Consider the following 9,125-nt stretch of genomic DNA (forward strand, 5'->3'; position numbering starts at 1 on the left):
TATTCACAATATTTATGGGGGAAATCAACAGAACTATCTCTTAATCAACAGGTTTGCCAGACAATAAAAACAAGATATAAAAATTTAAATAATCCAATAAAAAAGCTCAATCTAAAACACACATTCATATACAGAATTTGGTACCTAAAATACTGTGGACAAACCTCCTTTTCAGACACATATGGAAACACACACACAAAAAATCTCTCAATACTAAGAAGCAAATCACACAAATGACATTCTTGGCCCATATTTAAATTGAAAATTAATCACAAAAAGATAATAAAATAAAAACACCCCCCCAACCTATGTGTTCAGAATTTTTTTAGAAGTCCTCTGGGAGAAAATAAAAAATCACCTAGCTTAAGCATCAAAACTAAAATTATAAGCTGTTTAGAAAGGAATAATAAGGGCAACACTACAAAAAACAAAAACAAAACAAAAATCCCTTGGAATGTAATCAAGCAGTACTCAGAAATGTCTACATTAGAAAACAAAAGAGACTAAAGGTACATGAGCAAAGTATACAACCCAAGAGATGAAAAGAAGAATAAATTCAAGTACAGTTGAAAGAAGAAATGAAGATCGTTGTAGAAATTACAAAGATAACAAGCAACAACAAAAAAACAATCAATAAAACCAAAAGCTGGTTCTTAGAAAACATCAATGTAATCCAGTAACAGGGAAAAACAAGACATGCCAAAGATTTTTGAGTCAAGAAAAAATAAATACATGGAGCTGCTGCAGAGGAGATTTATAAAATAAAATAACCCATTAAAAACTTTTACCAACAAATTTTGAAATCCAGACAATCACAATTTCCAAGGAAAATATGGGCTACCACAACTTCACTTCAGGAAAAAGTAAAAAACTTGTATTAAATAACCATAAAAGAGGCTAAAAAGATAATAAGAGCTCCAGCTCCTAAAAAAAGTTTTGGCCCAGGCCCCAGAGGACTCAGGGTAAAGGAGTAAATGTAGATTAAACTAGTTTTCCTATCCAACAGCAACGATCAGAAAAAGCAATTTTAAGGAAAGATACAATTTGCATGACTGTTACGTACAACTTTACTGATAGATGTAAGACAGATACCAAACACCTGACTGTATTCATGGATTGGAAGATTCAGTATCAACAAGATGGTCATTCTCTCCAAAATAAATTTTTTTTTAATTCAATGCAATTTGAATAAAAATCCTAAGGACTTTTCCCAGAATTTACCAATCTGATTTTAAAATTCATGTGGACATGTGAGAAGACAAAAGTCAACACAATTTTTAAGAGTACTAATAAGGGAGATGCCTTCCTACAAAACTATAATATGAAAATATACTGGTTGTTAGAGGTACATGCATAAACTAATGGAACACAAAAGAGAGCCTAGAAACATTATAGAGTTTTTAATACATTGTCACTATATAAAGGCACTTAGTATATGACACATATGGCATTGAAATAAAAGAAAGAACCAACTCTTCAGTAATAGTGCTGAGGTGAATGGCTATGCATTTGTAAAAAATAAGACCCCTAACTCAGAGCATACACAAAGTTAATTTCAAATGGACACAAGTCTAAAAATGAAAAGCAAACAAAAGCTCTTAGGCATCCCTGGTGGGAATATAAAGTAATACAACTAATTTGGAATGCAATTTGGCAGTATCTAAAAGTAGCATAACCATATTCATTAAATTCAACATTTCCATTCAGAATGGTTCTTTTGTGCTTGTTTACTTTGGCACTGGTCTGTAAGAGTGAAAGTGCAAAATATCTGATTATCCATCAACAAGATAAATGATTAACTGTGTTTTATAATGGATTAACTGTGGTATACTCAAACAATAGAATGCTTTACAAAAGGAATTAAGAGGAATTAAGTACAGGATTTAATCAAATCTTAGATGACATCAATTTTAAGGTACACCATTATTTTGTCATTAAGAAAGAAAAGCTGCCAATTTTAAGACATTACTGATTGAAGAAGCATACCAATTTCAGGGATGGAGAGATCAACAGGTATTGACATGGCTATTATCTCAAAGACGCAGTACTGGGTGAAAAACTGCAGGTTTCAAAATTATAGATCCAATGGGCTTTTTTCCATAATATTTAAAAACACATAAAATACTCCTATGTATTTTTTTAAAAATATACATGTGTAAAATGAGGATGAAAATAGGGGAAAGACACACATTAATATCAGGGTAGCTATCTCTTAGTAAAAAAGGGCAAAAGAGGTTATAAGCCTTAGCCACACCTTTTAATCTTATTTCTTATTAAAAACAAAAGAAGGATGTAGCTTTTGCATAGCACATATACTAAAAGTGAGCGTATCCTCCCCATGAAGGGACAAACGTAAATTCAAACACTCCACAGCATCTGTGGCATAATTATGGAATGTTTATTCTTAAGACACAATAAAGAAACACTGCAACATCGATTGGTAAACATTCCTGAGATTTTGCTGCTCACTTACAGGGAGAGGAGAAAACATGTGTATGTATTGGGGGTGGGGGAGGGTTAGAACTGAAAAAAATATAGTAAAGTGTTAACATCTTTTAAACTTGGGAGAATGAGATCATGATGGTCTACTGTATTATTTCCTGGATGTCTGAAATATTTTTAACTTGGAATTTTTAAAAATAAAATTTAAAAAGGCACCATGTACAATTTAAATGTAAGCTTTATCAAGATTTCAGGAAGTTGAAACAAATAATACATTTTATGTTAAAAAAAAAAGAAGATAGTAGGAAGGAGAAAATGAAGGGGGGGAAATCGGATGGGGAGACGAACCATGAGAGACTATGGACTCTGAGAAACAAACTGAGGGTTCTAGAGGGGAGGGGGCCGGGGGATGGGTTAGCCTGGTGATGGGTATTAAAAAGGGCACGTACTGCATGGAGCACTGGGTGTTATATGCAAACAATGAATCATGGAACACTACATCAAAACCTAATGATGTAACGTATGGTGATTAACATAATTAAAAAAAAGTAAAAAAAAAGATTTCAGGAAGTAAATAGCTCCTACAATATACAAATCGTTTCATCAAAAAATACAGTGAGCTTTTCAACTAATTCTAGAAGGCTAACAAAACCCCTTTATCCAGTACTCAGATAAGGATAACATAACAAAGGAAATTATAAACCAACGCTGCTGCTCAACAGGAATATAAGGATATTAAGTAAAATGTTAGCACACCTGCAGCACGACCAAGCCAAGCTGGGTTAATCCTACCAAAGCAAGGATGATTGTATACATAATTCATTACATTAATAATTATATTTTTAAAAAACATAAACTGTTATGCAAACATGGAATTCAACACATACTCCAAATTTTATTTTTTTTAATAGCCCTGATTAAACAGAAATAGAAACTTTCTTAAACTGGAAAAAGGCAGGATGCTTTCTATTTAACAGTACTCTAGTGGTGCGAACCAACACAATTAGACCAGAAAAACATGATATATAAGTATCAGAACGATATGAAATAATACTGACAAAACTATTTGGAGAGAGTTTATCTATCTAATAAATCCAAGAGAATTAACTGAAAAACTGTTAAACCAATACAAATTCAGCAGCTGAAAACAACATAGCGGGCATAACCAATTAGAAAATAAAAGAATGATAACAGTAACAATGTTTGAATGATACTAAACTGCGTAATAAAACATTTTTGAAAGATGCAAAGCCTAGTCTTAATGAAGAAAATAAAATTGTACTGAAGGGAAGGCTGTTTAAAAAACCTATCTCAGTGAGCACACTTAGTATTATTGTAAAGATGTTGGTATTTTAAGTAAGAGAAAACAAGAATAGCCAGGAATAAGAAGACATGTTAAAATTAAAACTTAGGAAAATTTTTCAGACCAAATATAAAAACATGTTACATAGGTATAGTAATTATATTAGATGTTGGTTATAGGCATGGACAGAGAGATCCAGGTAGATAAAGAGACTTAGGTTCATGATACCTGTGGCATCTCAAACCAGGAGAAACTATACAACAAACTGTGTTAAGAAAAGTTAACTATACACTTAAGAGAAAATTAAGTTACATCACAATCATACACAATATATAAAAATAGTCCCCAGATGGATGAAATTATATTAAAAAAAACCCTAAGTATTAGAAGAAAACACGAAAATATTTTCAGAATCTTGTAGTTAGCACAAAACCCATAATGAAAAATGCAGATTTGAGCTCACAAAGGGGAAAAACTTCTGTATTATAGGACAGAAAATACCATTTTAAAAAGCTTAAAGGTAAGTGACTCACAAGAAGGTAACCTCCACATATTTAATAAGAGAATAATGCGAGAATAAGTAAAGAAAGATGGTAAGCCTACTTCTAGCACACACAGCAGTCTCCCCATATCCACAGCAGGGTACCGTCTAAGACCCCCAGAGGATGCCTGATGTGGATAGGACTGAACCCTAGATATACACTATGTTTTTTCCATATACATACATACCTATGGTATAGTTTAACTTATAAATTAGGCATTATAAGAGATTAACAATTACTGATAAAAAACAATTATAATAATGTATTGTAATAAAAATTATGTGAATGTGGTTTCTCTCAAAATATCTTATTGTACTGGGCTCACTCTTCTTGTTAGGATGATGTGAGATGATAAAATGCTTATGTGATGAGATGAAGTGAGGTGAATGATACCGGCACTGTGACAGCGCGAGGCTACTCCTGAGTATCTGACAATACTTCAGAAGGAGGATCACCTGCTTCTGGACCACAGTTGACCGTGGGTAGCTGAAATTACAGAAAGTAAAACCCCAGATAAGAAGGGACTGTAGGTTAGCTCAAAACAGCAGTACCTTTTTGTAAGGAAATGTAACACAGTGTGGCTGGAGTCCATAAGCCATCCCTACCTCCTCCCTTTTTACCTAGAGACAACAATGATTAAAAAAATAATAATACTAAATAGAAAAATGGGCAAAGAATATGAACAAGTAATTCATCAGACAGAAATAATCCAAATGAAAACCTATGCAACAATGCAATTTCACTTGTAATTGGAGAAATGAAAATGAAAACAAAGTAATTCTGTAACCACTGGACCGACAAAAATTTAAAAAGCATTAATTGGTACACTTTTTAGAAAGCAACTGGGCAGAATTTATTATTTAAAGAACATCACAATTCTCTACATAGGAATCTATTTCTTATAGGAAACCTGGCACCTTAGCACAAAGACATAGAGATGATCATCTACTGCACTGTTTCTAACAGTAAAAAATGTAAATAACCCAAATGCCCAACAGAATAGTTAAGTAAATCATGGCAGTTGTTAAAAGGGTGAGATAAACCCCTATGTTCTGATAGCCTTATAAGAACATTAAGGAGAAAGTTATAGAAAGGTATATGATCCCGCTTACATAAAAATAAAAGATACTATGTATATAGGAGTGAGAAAGTACGACAGACTGAAATCCTGATCTAGTGAACATACTGTGCTCTGAATGTGTGTTGTTTCTACCTTCCTATAGGAAAGTATTTAGAAGTCCCTGTGTTAATTTTTAAATAGAAACAAAAATGTTTAACTGTTAATGTGAATGTTGTCTATCTGAATAATGGAACTATAGAACTCAGTTCTAACAATTTCCCATTATGAACGGTTTGAATCTTGTAGACAAGGTAATTGTTTCTTCAGAGCAAACTAGTAAGCTAATCTTCTTATATTACAGTTAACTAACTGGACCTCTGTTTATAGTCCCTTAACTGTATTACACACTCTTTTAAAGCTGTCATGTTAAATGTCTTAAGTTTCATATTTTTATTCTCTGGCTCTAAAAAGTCATCAGTAGCTCCCTTAGCTGGTTTTAGAATTCAAAGCCCTACCCAATATTCTCTCAAACTACTTGTGCAAAGTATCTTCCCACTTCCCAACCACAACAGAACTTTTTCTCCACCTCAGCCAAATAGGTCTCTCGGTTCCCAAATGAACAGATCTGGTGCACCCAACCCCCAATCATTCACACATCTATAAGGTGTTAACTGTATTACCTTCTCTCTGGTCATTTTTCACCCAAGATTTTTATACAAAACTATAGGCACCCAAGGGCCATAATGTAGATTACATAGTGAACAGAGTTAAAACACATTAGCTCAATAATGTAAATTATGGGGGTGCCTGGGTGGCTCAGTTGGTTAAGCCTCTTGATTTTGGCTCAGATCATGATCTCAGGGTCCTGAGATTGAGCCCCACGTTGGGCTCCGCGCTGGGCATGGAGCCTGCTTAAGATTCTCTCTGCCCCTCCCTCCACCCCTGCTCATGCTCTCTCTCTTAAAATAAGAATGTAAATTATGTACAATAAATGAAATTTACATTTTTATCCATCACTTTCTGAGATCGAAGCCTGAAGCATTTTCTATGCTTACAATAAATAGCCATTTTGGTTTAAGTAAGTTATTTGAATTCTACTCCAAACCAAGTCTAAGAATTAAAACCATCAATTCTGAATAGTTCTGTGACCTTTGAACAAGTCTAGGTTTCTTTATTTGTAAAGAATGTTGATAATGAACATGTTTCTCCTAATGGGAGATAATGTAAGCAAACAGGTAGCAGAGTATCCAGGAAAACATGTCCAATATGACATTCATCCTTGTGACTAGGAAATCCCAACAGAACTGAAGAATTATGTTATCACTACTTTAAAATGTATTAATATTTATTCAATGTTGATATGATGATTAATATTTGAGGTAGTATAGAAAGAGCATGGCTTTGGAGTTTAACAGATGTAATAGAATCTTAAGTCACCACTTCAGAGATGAGAAACCTTGGGTAAACCACAATCTCTGATCCTCAGTTCCCTCATGTTAAAGAGCATACACACCGTCAACTAACGTACAGAGCTACAGTGAGGACTATGTGAGATGATAATTTATGAAAAGATTTAAATAAGGTACCTAGCACAAAAAATTATCAGGTTCCTTGATCTTACATTTTAATGCCCGTAATTTATCTAAATTTTACTAAAGTTAATTCAACAAACATCTTTTGAGCACTTACCATGTGCACTACACACTATACTGAGCACTAGAGATAAACTAGTCAACAAAAACATGTATCATCTCTGTCTTCATACAGGTGAGCATTCTGGAGGCAGCAGGACAGGCATAAATGAAATAATCCACATGCCAACTGTGCTAAGTGCTATGGAGAGGTAAGCTAAGGGGGCACATAGTAGTGGGCTTTGCCCTGATCACAGAAATTGAGAAAAGCTGCCTTAGGGAAAATTCTCACTTGTAGTGTGAGTATGAAACATAGATATAGCAGGAGGTGGAAGAGTGCTCTGGGCAGAGACAATAGACTATGCTTCATCTTTTGAATGTCTATACAGCTTTATATATACCCTAATAGCTTGTACCTCTGGCAACTAAGTGCAAGGGACTGAAACAATAGTGTAGCTGGCAAAGGATAAAGACTGCCTAGTGACCAAAGATGCAGAGCTTTGTGGAGCACATTATCTTAAAGGCAATAGCAAATTGTTAAAGGGTTGTAGGATTTATACTGTTTATTATTATTGTTGCTGTCATTACTGGGTAGATGGGATCACTGTATTTCACAACGGTTTGGCTACATTGTGAAAATGAATTTGAGGTCAGGCAAGAGTAAGTATAAGTATACCAGTTTGGAGACAAAGAAATGATTAAGAACTTAAAAGAGATTACATTGGTGGGAATGGGTGGCTCAGTCAGTTGAGTGTCCGAGTCTTGGTTTTGGCACAGGTCATGATCTCAGAGTTGTGAGATCAAGTGCCACATTGGGCTCTACACTGAGCGTGGAGCCTGCTTAAGATTCTCTTTCTCGCCCTCTGTCCCTCCCACATGCCCTTTCTTAAATAAAATAATAATAATAATAATAATAATAATAAAAGTAGAAAAATTCTAGGGATAATCAGGAGATAAATTCAACAGGACTAGATAACAGTGTAAGTGAAAGAAGTCAGGGGCAATTTTTAGATTTGACTTGTATTACTAGTTGAATGCTAGTTCTATTTTCAGATATACAAAGATGACCAGATATGAGAAGGAAAGGTTACGTATCCAGTATTGTGGACACGTTGAGTTGCAAGAACAGCTGACCCTTGAACGACACAGGTTTCAACTGTGTAGGTCCACTTTATACATGGATGTTTTTTTCCTATACATTCAGTACTATAAATGTATTTTCTCTTCTTTATGATTTAACAACATTCTTTTTTCGACTTTATTGTAAGAATACAGTATATAATAATACATATAACATACAAAATATGTGTTAATCGACCATTATCAGTGACACTTTCAGTCAACAATAGGCTATCAGTAGTTAAATTTGGGGGGACTAAAAAGTCATACGCAAGTTTTCAACTTCGGGGGGGCAAGGAGGGGTTTCAGTGCCCCTAACCTCGCCTTGTTCATGGGTCAATGGTATTTTTTTATTTTTTTTAAAAGATTTTACTTATTTAAGAGAGAGCGCAAGAGAGCACAAGCAGGGGAGAGGGAGGAGCAGGCTCCCCGAGGAGCAGGAAGCCTGATGTGGGGTTTGATCCCAGGATCCTGGGATCATGACCTGAGCCACCCAGGTGCCTCTCAACTTTATTTCTTCAAATTAACAACAACAGCAACAAAAACCCCAGTTCTTGCCACTCCTCTACTCAAAGTCCTACAATGGATTTCCATCAAATTCTAAACACAACTCCTGACAGGCATACAATTATGATCTGGCTCTTCGCAATCTCCTGACTTTCCCTCCTACCCCTTTATCCCATGGTCACTTTCACTTCAAAAACATTGGCCTTCTTGAAATTACTGATACACTTGAAGTTCATTCTTCCCTAAGGACTTTTGCACTTACTCTTCCTTCGGCCTTTAATACTTTTTCCCCAGGTGTTCATAGTGCTTGATCCCTCATATAAGAGAAGTCCATGCTCAGATGTCACCCTTTCAAAGAATCTTCTTTGACTATTCTATATAAAATAGCCTTCCTGCTGAGAGGTTGGCCTGGAAAGGTAGAATGAAATCTTCTATAGTCTTGGTACGCTAAAGGAAAAGGCCTGTCGCACATAATACGAGTCTTACCCTCAAGACTTTTGGAACAAGTGGACTGAGTCAAC

Source organism: Zalophus californianus, chromosome 3 (genome assembly GCF_009762305.2).
Source record: "Zalophus californianus isolate mZalCal1 chromosome 3, mZalCal1.pri.v2, whole genome shotgun sequence".
NCBI classification, from domain to species: Eukaryota; Metazoa; Chordata; class Mammalia; order Carnivora; family Otariidae; genus Zalophus; species Zalophus californianus.